Genomic DNA, 5864 nt, shown 5'->3' on the forward strand with positions numbered 1-5864 from the left:
TAGGATGCTTCGGAGGGTTCCCGACACGTTCCTCTCAGCCAATCAGTGTGCTGCGACGGGGCAGCGCACTGATTGGCTGAGCAGGATGTGAAGACACCGGGAGCCCCAAAACAAGCCGGAGCGGGCACCAAGTGATGTATACGCTCCGGCGGCGGGGGCGAAGCTGTGAGTTTGTCTGCCCATAAGTGTACAGGGCAGCGGGTCTTGCTGCGAATTTACAGCGAGAAACGTGTGTGAAAGCGTTACGTGGGAATGCAGCCTAAATGTAAAAATGATCCAGACATTAAAAAACGTGTACTCAACTGCCATCAGTTAACTGCCATTCCAGTGGGGCTGGACCTACTGCTCAGAACTTCTTGTTCTTTGTCCCAACACAGAGCAAATGCCCTCTCAGCCAATGAACTGTGACCTTCTTCAGCTAGTGATTGGCTTAGCAGGCACTTCCTATGTGTTAAGATGGAGAACAAGAAGCTCTGAGTAGGACCAGCAGAGTTGGAGCAGCACTGGTGTGGGATCAGCGGCTGATGAGAACATTCTCCACTCAAAGAATTCGCAAGTCACCTCTTTAAGCGGAGGAAAGATAGCACCCTCATAACAATGTACAAAGAGTGAAATAGTAAAAAATTACAGTCAGAAAATAGAAACAAAGTAGAATACAAGTACAACTTTTAGTATCTAGGTTAAAATCTAGGTGATACATTCCCTTTAAGATAGTTGGACAACTCTTCAAGGTCCTTTGTCTAAAATGTAGGGGCACCTTTATTTTATGCATGAGACATGTAGCAACTGTTTGAGAACCGCAAAAAAGAAAGCAGCATTGAGGTCTATCAGATATAATATACAATTTCATGAGATAGATAGCTATAGGAATATTTACTTAAATATATTATGTAACTACTGAAGACCAGTTCAGAAACATGGGTGGACATTTATGAAAGTTACGGCAGGGGCATATGCCAGGAAGAAGGCCCCTTTTTCCTGGCGTAGGCATGTCGTATCCCCCGCTTGCCTGATGGGCAGGCAGCGGGGCTCGGTGGCACAGCAAGGCGGGGAGGAGGTGTGGCCTCCTCCTGCACCTCATTTATCATGATTTACTCCTGCTCGCAGGTGTATATCATGATCCAAATCTACACCTGCTAGATCATGGTCAGAATCTACACCTGCTGGAAGAACTGGACTCTGGATCTACCATGTGCCATTTGTAACTTTCGGGCACTAGGACCCAGGAGTGACCAATACTCATGGTTTCTCATCTACACCTGACCCTTATTGAGGATATCTATTACAAGTTAACTGATAGAATTTGTGATATACATGCCTTATATAGACAGAGCATGTGCCATCAGAATTGCTTTCTCCAGTAACCCCATTTGACACTGCCTGTATGTCTTCCTGCTACACCCCCTGGAGTCAGCTACAGAATTATCATATATAAAATTATGGAAATATCATAGATGGAACGGCAAAAAAAATATGTTTTACCTTAAATGCTATGATTTAAAAAAACACGTTCTGTGCAAGACATTAAGTGAGCTCCTCTCTAGATTATGCTAAAGAAAAATAAAACTGCCTCTTAACATGTTATAAGAACATAATCCTTCTCCCAGACATCCCCATATAAAGTACAAGAGGGGAGATAATGCTTCCCTGCAGCATCTCATGTTCTCTTCCTAATTTCTGAATAGTGAATGACAATCTGCATTAAAACCTCATGTTTTCTGCCTGAAAGCCAAGTTTTAATCAATTTCTACATTTCTTCAGCTACTGAGTTGTAAATCAATCTATCTCTCTTCCTACTGTACGCTATTATGTAAAATGCATTCTTGCAATCCATGAGAAACAACCTGTTCCTTTCTGCTTCCATATTACCTCCGTCATTATACACAAAGGATCATATCAGAGTGTTTGGATTCCTCTTTTGTGATTATACATTGACTACCTGTCTCGCTATTTTCTCTGCACATATTTTCAAAGGTTTTCCAATTTCATGCTTTCAATGTGATTGAATCTAATTTGCAAAAATATAGTTTCTATTAGATAAAGTCAAATTTTCAGATATCCAGTTTATCCAGAATACTTTATTTTTTTCCTTTAACCCTTCCTTCCTTTAGCAGAGCATCTGTATGCTGTAGAAACATTTTACAATACTGTATGCTATAAACATACTGTGGCCAATCAGAGCAATTCTACCTTTCAGGAACCTCATCCCTTGTGAATGTGCCTTTCACTTGGAGAGATCCACACTCTTTATGCATTGCCCATACAGTCCATTGGTTTTAATAGGATTTGTATGCAAAGTTGCTCTCTTTTACAAGACAAACGCTTACTACTCACTACCTTCTATTGGAGAGAGCAATCCTTCAAATCGATGTGTCATTCTTCAAGAGCCTTGAAACATGGTTATAGTCAAGCCAGACTCTCTCACAAAAAGCAGGACTGTGGTCAATAGGCCACAGATCTGACTCCAACTCCTTAATTTCATAAGGGACTGACTATAACTCTGACTCCAATTCTTTCATAAAAGGCCAATCAAACACCAGGGGAGTTATTTATCAAACTGGTGAAAATAGAAATTTTCCTCTATGTGTGTGCAGTGGATGCAGCCAGTCTTGAGCCACCATGTCCTGAAGAACTCAAAACTAGACTAGACTAGAAGGACCAGGTGGTCTTTTTTTGCTGACAATCTTCTATGTTTCTAAGTAAATATTCACCATACACAAAGTAAAACTGCTAACAATGCCAGATACCTATGATATAGAGGTCAGACAAAGGTCCAGATTTCTCCGTTCTCTGTCAACGTCCACAAACTAGTATCCTGAGGACTTCTTTGGATTCCCTGAGCTATGTTGATAACCAGTGGATTTTTCATTTTAATTAAATGATCAACAATGTGGTGTTATTTTTTCAATATAATATTTTTTTCTATTGTGTATTGTCTTTTTTATATACTTCACAGGCTTAGTAGTAGAAGCCATTTGACAGACAGCATCCTTTACTAAGCCTTCACTTAGTGTTAGCCCGTAAAATTGCTAACACTAACCATCACAATATTACCCCAGTACAGACAGCTGCAGGGGTATTGGAAAGAGGCGGGTACCAGTAGTCTCAGAGCATTAAAAAATGCCACTCCTGCACTGGGCGGTAGGCGGCTGGCATTATTAGGCTGGGGAGGGCCAAAATAAATGGCCCTTCCCACCCTGGTACTACAAGGCTGCTGCTGTTTGTTTTTTTACCTGGCTGACTATGAAAGGGGGGGGGGTCTTATACACTTTTTTAAAATTGACCAGTCCAGGAGCTCTGTTTTTTGATGCTCTGGGACTACTGGTACCCAGCTCTCTCCAGTACCCCTGTGGCGGTGGTAACTGGAGTAATAATGTGGGGGTTAGTGTTAGCTATTTTATGGGATAATACTAAACCCCTGTCTATCAGACAGCTTCTACTATTAAGCCTGTAAAGTTAATAAAAAAGACAATGCACAATACAAAATGTTGTTACTAAAATACCCCCACCCCTTGTTGAACATTTTGTTTAAAAGAAAAATCTGCAAGTCATCCACATAGTCCATGAATCTAAAGTAATCCTCAGTATAATATCTGAAAAACAAAATGTAAAGACACAAACTAAAGGCAGGAGAAGAACACCCACCATTTGCCAGGTTTTCTACTCCTGTATGGATAGCTGCCTACAGTTTGGCCCCAGGAGGTTAAGTAGATATGCTATGCATCCCCTCTTAACCCCCTGGGGGCCAGACCGACTTCTCTCTTTTGTTCCTTTTAACCCCTTGCCGCAAAATGACGTTTGGGGAACGTCATGTAAAGTAGGTACTTAATGCAACATGACGTTCCCCAAACGTCATGTTGTTCCTGCCTCCCCCCGCAGCCCGTAAGTGAGATCGGGCAGCGGGAGGAGGCAGTATCACACCACATCCTCCCGCTGCCTCTGCCCGGAGGGGAGCCGCGCTCCCCCCGGGCAGTTAACCCCATAAACGCCGCGGTCGATGCGACCGCAGCGTCTATGGGGGAGATGTGGTGTTCGCCGCTGATCGGGCGGCGGGAGGAGGCTGCAGGACGTTGCCTCCTCCCGCCGCCACTGTCACAGTGTCCCCTGGCCCCCCTTCCCCTGCCGCCGGTACCGGAGATCGCCGATATCAACATTATACCGGCAATCTCCGGTACCGGCGCCGCCGACAGCTTTCATCTCCCCCCACCGTGGATTCACGGTGGGGGGAGATGAAAATGTAATAATCAGACCCCAGATCAGCCCCCCTAGTGCCCCGATCACTAACCCGCTCCCTCCCCGGGCGGCCATCAGATCCAAGATGGCCGCCCCCATCCCTGCGAATAAACGATGTTTGTTCGCAGGGATGGAAATGAAAGAATGATCAAAGCCCCATGCTCTCCGCCACCGGAGGTAGCGGAGAGCATGGGGCAGTGATCGGGGACCCCCCTGTGGGGTCCCGGAACAGGCGATCGGCGGTATATACTATATACCGCCGATCGCCTGTTCCCAGTGCTGCCGGCACTTTTTATCCCCTGTCACCATAAATCATTGGTGACAGGGGATAAAAAGTGTCACCGTGCCCCCCCCCAAGTCGCCCCCCACCCCCCCAGTCACCCCCGTCCCCCAGTCACCCGCCCTTCCCATTATACGTTACCTGATCCTGGAGCTCCTTCCTCTTCGGTGTCCTGGCTGCTTCTGATGTGCGCATGTGCGCCAGAAGCATCCAGCCCTGAAAATTTAAAGTGACAGAGACCAATTTGGTCTCTGTCACTAAACTATGATTACTGTGATAGAAAATATCACAGTAATCATAGTAATACAGTGAAAATGAATGGATAAAGTACAAAAAGTGAAAAACACACAAAAAAAAAACACACACACTTTTTATTATAGTAATAATTGCAGTTTACTCCCAAATTACCCCTAACCCCCCCAGATTACCCGTAACCACTGCACGTTGCCCATAACCGCCCCAGGTTGGCCGAAATCACGCCAGATTGCACGTAACCACCACACATTGCCTGTAACAACCGCACATTGCCCGTAACCACCGCACGTTGCCCGTAACAACCGCACATTGCCCGTAACCACCGCACGTTGCCCATAACCGCCCCAGGTTGGCCGAAATCACGCCAGATTGCACGTAACCACCACACATTGCCTGTAACAACCGCACATTGCCCGTAACCACCGCACGTTGCCCGTAATCATGCCAGATTGCCCGTAACAACCACACGTTGCCCCTAACCACCGCACGTTGCCCCTAACCACTCCAGGTTGCATGTAATCACAACAGATTACCCGTAACCACCCCAGGTTGCCCGTAATCACGCCAGATTACACTTAACCACCGCACATTGCCCGTAACAACCGCACATTGCCCATAACCACCGCACGTTGCCCCTAACAACCGCACGTTGCCCGTAACAACCGCACGTTGCCCGTAACAACCGCACGTTGCCCGTAACAACCGCACGTTGCCCGTAACAACCGCACGTTGCCCGTAACAACCGCACATTGCCCGTAACCACCGCACGTTGCCCGTAACCACCTCACGTTGCCCGTAATCATGCCAGATTGCCCGTAACAACCACACGTTGCCTCTAACCACCCCAGGTTGCATGTAATCACAACAGATTACCCGTAACCACCCCAGGTTGCCCATAATCACGCCAGATTACACTTAACCACCGCATGTTGCCCGTAACCACCGCACGTTGCCGATAACCACCGCACATTGTCCGTAACCACCGCACGTTGCCCCTAACCGCCCCAGGTTGCCTGTAATCACACCAGATTACCCGTAACCACTGCACGTTGCCCCTAATCACGCCAGATTACACGTAACCACCGCACGTTGCCAC

The sequence above is a fragment of the Dendropsophus ebraccatus genome, chromosome 9 (assembly GCF_027789765.1).
Source record: "Dendropsophus ebraccatus isolate aDenEbr1 chromosome 9, aDenEbr1.pat, whole genome shotgun sequence".
In the NCBI taxonomy this organism is placed as follows: Eukaryota; Metazoa; Chordata; class Amphibia; order Anura; family Hylidae; genus Dendropsophus; species Dendropsophus ebraccatus.